Source organism: Amia ocellicauda, chromosome 3, assembly GCF_036373705.1.
Source record: "Amia ocellicauda isolate fAmiCal2 chromosome 3, fAmiCal2.hap1, whole genome shotgun sequence".
Classification (NCBI taxonomy): Eukaryota; Metazoa; Chordata; class Actinopteri; order Amiiformes; family Amiidae; genus Amia; species Amia ocellicauda.
In genome coordinates this window covers 16,975,019-16,987,464 of record NC_089852.1, presented here as the reverse complement: position 1 = coordinate 16,987,464, position 12,446 = coordinate 16,975,019, and the positions used below count along the sequence as shown (strand labels likewise).

The following is a 12,446-nucleotide window of genomic DNA, read 5'->3' as shown; positions in this document are numbered from 1 at the left end:
AAAGTGTGGAGTAGATTGTGTAAATCAAAAGGAAACAATATCCCATTTCAATGCACTATATACACACAGACACACGTTATATACACAAACTACAAAAAACGAATTAAACTTTAGGCTTACAAGATTGGTACACACATTTAGAGTCTTTGAGACCCATTTTCAGTTAAGTAATATAGCCATATATGCAGGCACTGGATAAACAGAAATCACTCCCCACATACTGTAAAATGACTGAGGAGAAATTATATAAGATGTGGCATAGTCCCTTATCTACCACAGGATTAAGTGGTAAGGAAGTGGTTTCACAACAGCCAGTTTTAAGAGGATGGGCAGTGGAGAAAGGGGGTTGAAAGAGACACTATTTTTGCCGAGACACTGTTTGGCTTAGGGAATTAGTGCATATAGGAAAGCCAATGTGTGACTACCCATAATTCTCTATTCCATTAAAGTAAGCAAAACAAGAGACCTCAAGAGCTACATTAAAAATGGGACCCAGTTTTTTTTTTATGGATTGACACCCATCCACAGAGCTCCACTGTGGGCTCTTTGGGCAGAATCTTGGGGATAACTGCAAGTGAAGCTCACTGTACACAAGGTTGCTTAAACTACTTAGTTCAGGGTTCTCAAACTCAGTCCTTGGAGGGCCACAGTGGCCTCTAATTTTCTTCATATTGGTTAATTGGTGTTATTAGTTAGTCTCATAGAACATTTTTTAAAATCTTGAACAGTCTATGGCTTAAACATCATTTGCAGCCAGGAGAGAAGTATGAAGTAACAAGTAATAAGCTAATTGGACCAAGTAATTGACAAGGAGCTTGACTGAAAAGCCAGATGAACACACACACACACACACACACACACATCAAAAAAGTGTGTGTGTTTTCTTACTTCCTCAGAGTAAAAACATCTCAAATGTATAGCATTTTATGCACCATCTCAAAAGTGCTTCTTAAAGTCATGTAACTGTTCAAAGTAATTGTACAGGAAAAGGTACTTGAAAAGCACAGTCAGGTTATCAAACTACAGCTTGTTCCACAAATCCAAATATGAAAAAGACCAGGAGAAAACTAAAAACGAATTAAATAGCGTAATTGTGCTAATCCAAAGAACTGGAAATCTCAAGACAGATTTAATGAAGTCTGAAGGAAAAAACACTCTTTCACAGAGCCTTAATTACTCAAAGCACTTATTTGCATAGCTGCTATGTCCAGTCTAAATGGAAATGAACTGCCTTTGCATTTTCAGATAGATTCCAATGTGAAAATCACAACAAGTTCTTGCAAGCTCCAGTGCTTTCTGAAGCCCGATGCTAGGAATGTGACTAATCATCAGCTAAAAGGGAGTTCTCTGCCCATTAATTACCAAAGGCAATAATGGTCTATTCAACCCTATTAAACTATAAGGGAAAAAGCCCAGCTTCCTAATTAAAAGGTAGTCTGTTCAGAACATACCTAATGGTTTGCAAAAGTGAAAACCCACATCCTCCCACATTTGAGAGGAAAAAACTTTGTTGTGCCTCAATGTGTTGGTAGAATGGCAATCATTCACCAGCATCTCTATAAATACCCATTAAAATAATCATAGTTAACTTTCCTTCCCTGTGTGTGAGTGGGTGTGCTTTTTTATTCCCAGTTTTAAAACCTTCATTATCTCATGTAGAAATGTCATTAATAATTGTTGTATAATGAAGCTCATTAGGAGTTTTGCAAACGTGATGATACATACTATTAACAATAGTATGCCAACAAACAGGCAATGGAGGGAGTGCTTAATGGCTTCCAATACATAAGAAGAGAAAAACATTAAAACAATAAAAAGCTAAATTTACCCCCATCCCTCCCATTAACTCTACTGCTGGATTAAAACTTAAATTTTGACACACCTACTAACAGAAATTTAAAAACCTGGCAGCTTCATTGATTTCATGAATATAATACCAGGTACATGTTTCTAATCTGCATTAGCAGGTAGGTCAAAGGTCTTTAAAAACAGAATACCTAAATGTCAGCAAGAATATACTTAAGAATTATATTTAAAGTAGAGAACCACCTTCACTTCCAGTACCTTCATATTGCAGGAGCCTTTTTTGGGAAAACCATGACTACAATATTTATTTTGCACTTTGCCCATTTTATTCCAGGGCCTCCTCATTGCTGGCTGAGAGGACAGTTTGACTCTTTCATATAAAACCCAGCTGAACACAACGCAGAATCTATTGGATTTTGCTATATCCACTTCCTCTGCTCAACTGTCCCCATGACTGTTGGCAAAAGGACAACTTTTATTTTTAGCGCAAATGACTGCCACTCTATGAATCTTACATTCCTTCAATGTCTAATGAATTTTGGGGATTATTTTTGTGTCCTTATAAAGTTCTTTTGACTAAACAAGGGTTTGGAAAACAGATTCTTTTTAGCCACATGAAGTATTCTCTGTGGATTAGTCATGACCCTTTTAAAAGCAACGTAATGCATTTCCTTTTATATACATGCCATTTTTTAAGTTATTGCTTCGGCTTTGCTTATGTCACAATGGCTGTTAACTATTCGTTTTGAGTGTCACGTCAGGATAATAATAATAATAAGAGTAAGAGTAACAGTCTGCAACTGTAAATGCACAAAAGCCTCTTCAACACCATTCACAGAAAGACTAACCTATTATTATTCATCTCATGTTTGTCCCTGAAATGGGTGACTTTGCGGGATTTAACAATGTTCCACATAAACCCAATATTACAAGGGTATCAACGTCACAATGTCAGTGAAACAGTCAAGACCAAAATAAAAACGCTACATTTCACACATGGAGGAAACACATGTATAGTACAATTATTTTTGTCTGCAAAGCCACTTGGTATTCTGATTGATAAATCGAAAAACAGTGCAAAAATTAAATGGAACAATCAGAACAAGGCATTTTGACTAGTTTACAGTACTGCAACTAAGCTAAAATCAGTGTAATACTACTGTAGTATTTGTTGACTTCCAACTGACCATAGTTTTTAATATCAAGACTATAGTAGGTACTCTAATATTTGGCTTGGAATTACCAATGGTACACTTTTCTAGTAAATACCTCAGTAGTAAATCTACTACAACCAAAGTTTTTCCCCCCCATAGCATACATAAAAAAAGAACCACATTTTGACATATTGTAATATACTTATCTACAGTATTTCCTTTCATTCATCTTTGGTAAAACTAATCACATAATAGGATATGACAAAGAGATTAAATAACAGGAAAACACAGACAATGTGAATAACAGACAGATGGAAGGAATACAACCCCCCCTCCACCTCCCAAAAAAACAAAAAGCTTTCGTTACCATGACTGTTTGATTCCCTCTTCGGTTTGGATGCCCAGGTATAATCCACAACACCACAATCTAACTGCAGCATTCAAATCTGTGGTTAAGGCCTATGGATGTTTCAGTCAATGACACATAAGATGCACCCACCTACAGCAAAACACTGTCTGCTTTTCAGACTCTGTCAGCATTAGTTTGGAGAAGTTTCTAGTCCCCTAACAATGTCCTATAATCCAGATCTGGCCATAGAAGTTGAGAGACTGATCCCCTTTACTATACCCCTAGATTACTCATAACTCTACTCTTCAAGGCCCAGACATTTTCCTACTGTGTTGACGGAGTATATTTATACAACCAAAGGGGCGTTCTCTGATACCTGTGATTCACCCATAACCAACTTCCCCATTTCCTTAGTTTTTTTTATTCTTCTGCTAAAACTGTATACACAAACACAGCCTGAACCAGTGCTGCTCACTTGACATTGTTGAAGGTCTTTATTTATCAATGATTGGGTTCTTCCATTTATTTAAAAGTTCATTCATTGACTGAAATAAGTTAAGACAGGAGATGCCAATATTGAAGTCTGCAACTTAATAGATATCAACAGTAGATAAGTATTGGCGCTCCCTGTCTTACAATTAAATAATTTTTCAAAAAGATTGTCACTGGTGCTTGCTGGGATGAACCATTGTTCAGTAAATACGGATAAGTATGGTTTTATCCACCAACCGATTTTTCAGGCATTTTAAATTTGGTCACATAAACGCACTTACTTTCAACTCGTCTTCTTCTATTGCTAAATGTTCTGCGCATTTCACACTAACACGTTTTCCTCAACAAACACATGGTCCTGCTCCCTGCACCTATGTTATCCCAAAGATTTGCATTAAAATTTCTGGTCAGTCTATAGCCGAAAGCTTTGAAAGAGCCTCCAGAAGTATTTACATTAGCTTGACACTTTGGTGGTCTAAACTAGAGCTTGACCTCAGTGTGAAGACATGTGAACTGTGATTCACTTCTAGTCATATTTATACATATGCTCAAAATGAGGAAACTTTTCAAACAATGCATTGTGTGAAACAGAAGGGTTTCAAAATTCGATTGCTATCTATCTACAGTGAGGGAAAAAAAGTATTTGATCCCCTGTTGATTTTGTATGTTTGCCCACTGACAAAGAAATGATCAGTAATTTTAATGGTAGGTGTATTTTAAGTGAGAGACGGAACAGCAAAAATATCCAGAAAAACGCATTTCAAAAAAGTTATAAATTGATTTGCATGTTAATGAATGAAATAAGTATTTGATCCCCTATGAATCGGCAAGATTTCTGGCTCTCAGGTGTCTTTTATACAGATAACGAGCTGAGTTTAGGAGCACTCTCTTAAAGGGAGTGCTCCTAATCTCAGCTCGTTACCTGTATAAAAGACACCTGTCCACAGAAGCAATCAATCAATCAGATTCCAAACTCTCCACCATGGCCAAGACCAAAGAGCTGTCCAAGGATGTCAGGGACAAGACTGTAGACCTACACAAGGCTGGAATGGGCTACAAGACCATCGCCAAGCAGCTTGGTGAGAAGGTGACAACAGTTGGTGCGATTATTCGCAAATGGAAGAAACACAAAATAACTGTCAGTCTCCCTCGGTCTGGGACTCCATGCAAGATCTCACCTCATGGAGTTTCAATGATCATGAGAACGGTGAGGAATCAGCCCAGAACTACACGGGAGGATCTTGTTAATGATCTCAAGGCAGCTGGGACCATAGTCACCAAGAAAACAATTGGTAACACACTACGCCGTGAAGGACTGAAATTCTGCAGCGCTCGCAAGGTCCCCCTGCTCAAGAAAGCACATGTACAGGCCCGTCTGAAGTTTGCCAATGAACATCTGAATGATTCAGAGGAGAACTGGGTGAAAGTGTTGTGGTCAGATGAGACCAAAATCGAGCTCTTTGGCATCAACTCAACTCGCCGTCTTTGGAGGAGGAGGAACGACCCCAAGAACACCATCCCCACCGTCAAACATGGAGGTGGAAACATTATGCTTTGGGGGTGTTTTTCTGCTAAGGGGACAGGACAACTGCACCGCATCAAAGGGACGATGGACGGGGCCATGTACCATCAAATCTTGGGTGAGAACCTCCTTCCCACAGCCAGGGCATTGAAAATGGGTCGTGGATGGGTATTCCAGCATGACAATGACCCAAAACACACAGCCAAGGCAACAAAGGAGTGGCTCAAGAAGAAGCACATTAAGGTCCTGGAGTGGCCTAGCCAGTCTCCAGACCTTAATCCCATAGAAAATCTGTGGAGGGAGCTGAAGGTTCGAGTTGCCAAACGTCAGCCTCGAAACCTTAATGACTTGGAGAGGATCTGCAAAGAGGAGTGGGACAAAATCCCTCCTGAGATGTGTGCAAACCTGGTGGCCAACTACAAGAAACGTCTGACCTCTGTGATTGCCAACAAGGGTTTTGCCATCAAGTACTAAGTCGAAGGGGTCAAATACTTATTTCCCTCCTTTACATGCAAATCAATTTATAGCTTTTTTGAAATGCATTTTTCTGGATTTTTGTGTTGTTGTTCTGTCTCTCACTGTTAAAATACACCTACCATTTAAATTACTGATCATTTCTTTGTCAGTGGGCAAACATACAAAATCAGCAGGGGATCAAATACTTTTTTCCCCTCACTGTAGCTTGCTTGAATTAGAAACAAAGATATAACAAATTAGTTTTCTTGCATAAATCTGCTATTTTCTGGAGGAAAAAAAACACCATCTAATCCCTAAGGCTGTCAGAAACTGGTCAGAGATAGAGGACTTCAATATTACAAGGCTCAGTGTAAAATTGTTTTGGTGATTATCACTTTCCCATACAATTTAGCACAGACAATGTGGAATGGGGGAAATTCCTCTTTAAGGTTTCATGTGCATAATAGCATACCATTAGTGCTACATAAGATTACAGATGGCTATAAAAGTCACAGATTACTGAGCCTGGAGAAAAGAATGGGCAGTTCTAGTCCTGGAATTACCCCGTGCCATAAAAGGAATTCCAATTAGAGGATATTTTTGCAAACAAAGACTGCAGCATACATGAAATGCAACCAAACTTCCGTGTCAGACCCTCTATGAGCAAAATTATTGCAACATCACATCCAAACACAAATCAAGGCCCACCTGCAATGTGCATACGAGTAGGCCAATGAAAAATACACCATATTATAAAAGTTTCTGCAACAATACTACAGTTTGTGTAGTCTATAAAATATAACAGTATTTTACAGATGTGATGAACCTAAATGCTTTTCAATGAGATAAAAAGTAGTACTGTAATCAATTCACTTAATTTAAAACAAATTACATATTATGCTAACTATAGCTTTAAAATATGCCTCTTCAGTCAACAGCATTGTCTGTATGTTAGTATTCATGTATTGTAACAGAAGGTATTTTGTAGTGAATACTGGTAAAAGGGTAAACAATCTTCCCAAAAATACTATCTAAGCTACTATATTTTTCCCCTGGGATGTTTCCTAAAATACAGTTTTGGTAGGAGGACAACCCCAAATTCGTGCCTGACTTCCACCATCCCAAGCATAAGTATCCTGCAACACACACACATTCCCAGCATTCATCACTTTGCATAATTTCTCCACCCCAAACACTGCCTTTGCAGCAGGTCCTCGGCTCATTCCATCCAGAGGTGTGGCTCCAATGGCCTTGTCCTCATCAGATCATCGTTCCCTTAGTCAAGCCAGTCTAGGCCAAAATAAACTCGATTTACCTCTTACTACATACATCTATTGTTGTCAGAACCCCTGAAATGGCTTTAAAAATTGTGCCAGTAAATATAGATACTTTGTGGTCAGGAAAAAAAATAGGTAATGGGTTTCTGCATAGAAGCTGTAGGAAATGTCATTAGGAAAGATTAGATGAGTTGTGCCAATGAGGAATGTAGTAAAAGAAGGGGCAAAGGACAAAGCACACTTGCCAAGAAAAGGCATCTCACAGGAAAATCAACAATGTGCAGCAAAAGGTGCAAGTTCACAAGGTGCTTGGGGAAGTGTGTGTAGTTTCACAGGAAGTGATGATCAGTGTGCACACAAGCCACTAATGACAAAACCAGTGTGAAGAAGGAATTAAAAAGGGAACAAGGAAACGGGAGGGTCAACTATGTTGTGGTGACGCCACGTCCAAGCAATGATCCTTGCCAACCACTGCGAAATGATGAACTAGACAGACACCAGGACGGAGTTCAGTGATTCAGTTTGTGCTCACCAATAATTTTCACTAACAAGTTTTATGTAGCAAGGGAGCGGCATGGTTTCTTCAAAAGTTTTTTTTTCCTCCCGAGTGAAAAATAGGCCCCACTTGTCTGAATATCCCAAATAACCCCAGCTCATGTTACTAGTTCACAATTTTGAAATTAATAGAAATACAACTAATGTGTTTACCCCATTTAACCTTTGTTCACATTTTGCTGTGGAGGAACAAGAAGCTTTGTACAATCACTGTTGCTGACCCACAGGCTAGATTTTGTGTTAATTATTCATTAATCCTCAGCACACACAGGGGAGCAGGAGTCCAAAGCCCTTGCGTGTTTTAAAATAAAAAAAAAATATGACTGTGCTGTATTTTCCATCGAATTGAAAACTCACTGTGTGCCATTAGGCATCACGTGTCTGAGGCTTCCTGCTTGGTAACAGCTTGGAAGCAGATAAGGGTCAGTGATGGATGACAGTGGTTGAAAAAAAAAAAAAAAAAAAAGGCCATCATCAAAACAGCTGACTGAATCCACCTGATCCAGCACTTCTAGTCTAGCTCTTGATATCAAATCACCGAATAACTATTACTTCTACCGCTATTGCTACCACACTCCAGCCCTCCTCCTTGACCATTCAAAAACCAGAGGAGGTATAAAATAGGTTAATAATTCATGGCAGAACAGCTTTTATCCCAGACTGCCCCCCGGGCTCAGAAATGGACTTTGTGACCCCCTCTGTCTCGGATGTGTTAAAAGAGGTGTGATGATAAGAGGCGTATTTTAAAAGCCTGAAGGGGAACATCTGCAATCTCCCTCGAAATACACTTGGCCGCTAAGATCCCGCCATGCCCTGAGCTTAACCAGAGTGGACTGTGCATTTGGATGACCAGACAGCCCATCCAAACAGAGTGCCCTTTTGTTCAACACAGACTGTCAAACAGCTGTGGCCCAAGCTTCCCTTTGAGCGATGGCCAGTCACCAGCAAGGGGCCCCCAGGGCAGACCCAAGCTAGTGTCGCCAGAAAAAGCCTTCATTCAGCCTCCACTTCAAAACCCACAGAGACGTGAGGTTGTCACACTTGTACGCACACCGCAGAAACCACAGGTAGCACATCAGAACAGTAAGTCCAGCACTGACTTTTATTTTTAATCAATACTGAAGTCTTACAGAGGAAGCTTGGGTCACTTGTTGCCACGCCCCTCCTATTATTCTGCCCCAACCTAATGAAAGATGTTTTGGAGCAATAGTTCAATTTGTCATTGCTTAGACCAGAATTGTGTCGAGGTTTTAGGGCTGCATTTCCAAGTAAACTCAAGAAAACGGTGTGTTGCGATAAGTCTATAAACTAAGTATCCAGTTCAATTGTTTTAATGGACTGGTCCGCCCCCTCCCCCTATGAAGTATGATAAATCAGTGGGACTACAACTATGTCAGAGCGCAAACCACACATTTTGTTAAGTTTTACACCTACTTACATATCAATAGTCCTTCATCAGACAGGTATAGCAAGGCATGAGCTTGGCAAAAAACTTAAGGCATGGAAAGTAAATTAAAGTCTTACTAGTCACCAATTCCCAAGATCCCAGTACCTCTTACTTATCCATTCTCTTACTTAGATATACTTTATTGATTTGAAGGACAAAATATCAAAAGTCCCCCATGATGGGATATCCTATCCTTTTCAATATGAACATGAAATACTGACAAAAACACAAAAACAACTTTAATTGAAGGAAAACATTCTATTTTCTGTACTCTGAAAATATTCTGTGCAGACTAATATATTCACAATCTTTCTTTATCAATGCATGTATGTTTGTATCTATTTATCTTATGTGTATATTAAGCTGGATAAGGATAAAGTATAAACGGTAAACATATTCCGATTGTTTGCATCTGGCCTGCACTCAAAAAGATCCAGACAAGATGGCAAATCCAAAAGCTCAATTCTGAATTAGGGATTCATCTTTAGTTAGTACAAAGTTAGCCGTAGGTATTAAATGTATCGTATAGGACTGAAAGTCTTGTATTAGAACACATATGTTACAAGACTATTCTCATCTCAAGGAGCCACGTTCTGTTACACCTACTGCTGTGGAAATGGTCTAGGTTGTAGGACTAGGCCTATTCATTGAAACGTTTCTTTTGAAAACTAAGTTGCCTGCTAAGAACCGGCATCTGCTAATAAATAAACAAACAAATAAAAATAATAATCATAGTAATATTACCACCCAAACATAACTGAAGCAGTATTTTATTCAGTAAACATTGAAATATATAACAAACATATGGAAACAAATATAACAAAGCATGGTCAAAATAAACAGGGGAAGTGTTTTAAATGACTGGGTAGCAGTCTGTATTGCATTACAAAGACCACTGATTTATATGGATACAGGTATTAAAGATAGGTGATGCAGAGATACAAACGTTTTTTGTACACTTGAATTATGCAGGACAGATGTTAATACAGCTGTCATTTTATGTGAATGAACACATAACACCAAATATATGTATACACACAGACACACATCTTGATTCAGCATGCAATGAGGAACCAGTAGGTGGCAATCTTCCCTCTAAACCAAGACAGCTCAAGCTCAGCCTTCTCAGTTAAACAATGGAGAGAACATAGAAATTGTTGTTTCCTGGGACTGCAGTGACTACTCTTACACATGTTGAACATGAGTGATTCTGAATTCTGAATCCCAAAAATATTTAATTTCTGTATTCGATTTTTTTGTTTAAACCCTTCCGGATTCACTCCATGTACAAACAGGGAGGAGATGTAAACTGCTTGCACAATTCCCCTGAGCTTGCAAAGTAACCGATGGAGGTACTGTATTTGTAGGGACCTCTGATAAGGCTCTCAGTAGAAATGCACTAGTTACCTAATGCCCAGTAAAGCACTGAAGAGTTTGTCAGATATATTCAACTACACAGTTCACTATGAGTCATGATGTAGCCCAGACTATAGGACTGGACCCACTTTGCGCTCCAGGAGAACCAAGCCGATTAAACCACTGAGAAGCCAATGTTCACAATGTTGTTCTCCATTCAGAGGAACCAGCATATAAGAAAGGTTACAAACAAGAGGTGGCCACTTGGCTCAATTTAATACTTTGCATGCTAGTAGCTACTGATTCAAGGAAGTCATCTGACTGTTCTTTCAAGGAATCCAAGGAACCAAGTTCAACAACGCTGGGTAGCTTGCGGTTTTCCATCTTTTTCCAACTTGTTTTCCAAGAGAAACTCACTTCTCTTCATATCCACTGCAGAGGTCCTCTGGGTTTTGCAAGGACTTTTCATGATTTGGAAGACTTGATGCAAGTCCTCCGGTCTGCTCCAACCTACTGTTGTTTTAAGGCAGTGTACAGCTGTGCGTAATCGATGCATCAAACAGAACATTCTCCACACCCGCAATGCTACTTGTACTCCAGCGACACGAAAACTTAATATGATCCTGTATAGACATTCGGGTCCATTGAGAATGAAAACAACAAACAAGTTACAGATCTTGTCCCATCTGTATAGACGGCACTGCTAGTGCCACCGGAGTCAGCACTGAGCCAGGATGTTGCATTTGCTGCTCAATGATGAAAACTGATTTTCATTGTGAACAAATCAATCTCTATGAGGGGGGCCTGTGTTGTGGAGCGTCACATAAGGATGGATAGAAGGGTAACTTTATGGTTCCATTGGTTATACTACCCCCTATAAGACAGCACTATGGCAGTGCAGTCATTCACAATAGAAGGCTAAGCTCTGAAAAGGAATGGGGATGGTTTATTCCAACGGGATCTCAGAAATAGAAAATATGACCGTAGTTTACATTAATATTTCTTGTGGAAGCGATCATTGTACCATTAAGGCATTACTATCCGAATGAGAATATATAATACAATTGCAAATAATACAAATGGCATGGCAACCCTGACTTCAGATTATAAGTATAGTAAACACAGTTTTAGTATAGCTCTCTCTATACTTCAAAGTAAAGTGAAAGCTTTAGAGTAACTCATAATACCGGCTTTATTTAAATGCACTTGCAGGATCTTCACTTAGTACATTCTGAAAGTATATACTAGACAAAGACACAAAACATGTTTCCTGTCCTGGTTTTAGATGGCAGTGCCTAAATACAGTGTTTCCGATATTATGGTTATCATATATTATTATATAGCACCTTGTCTGCATGTAAATCCACAGAAAGAAGTAAACTCTATATTATCCCATAATTTCAGCTACTGTATGATTAAGGTATAGGGTTGCAAGACATTTGTCACATTTCCCCAGAACATAAATGCTGTTCTTGCTGAAACTAAATCTCTCTGCTACACTCGTATGGTCCAGCATACAGCAAAAAATAAATACAATAAATCACTGGGAGCTTTATAGCTCCAGAAACATAAATACAGTCCATGCTCTCTTGAAAGTCAATGTACACTGAACATTTTGACACAGTGTAGGTAGAGAAAAAGAGAAAACATAACATGCTCTACATGTCAAACATAGCTGCTAAAAGTCAGAAAAGTTGGAGGGAAGCTTTTGAAAGACTGAATGCCAGCAAACAAGCTCAAGATGTTGAGCTCCAGCTAGAAAAGGCCCCCTACCCCCTACCCCCTACCCCCTACCCCAAAACAATAATGAAAAAAGAAAGATAATTCTGTTATGTCTGATTCTGCCAGTACACTTCTGGCAATCTACAAAAAAACAAAAAACAACAAAGGAGCTGTGAAAAGGTCAGCTCAAATCAAATTGAGTATCAGCCAAGGTGACCCTTTCATGAGAGGATGAGGAATGGTGTACAATTCAAATATTAGACTAAGAAGGAGCAATTGCCTTGGCAATCAGATCAAACAACGCCCACTT

General features: G+C 39.1%; 1 protein-coding gene across 4 annotated transcripts in view; it reads right to left on the bottom strand.

The window, feature by feature from the left end:
• The window catches only part of plxnb1b (plexin b1b), a 136,308-nt gene that overhangs the window by 42,232 nt on the left and 81,630 nt on the right, over positions 1 to 12,446 (bottom strand). The window lies entirely within an intron of this gene.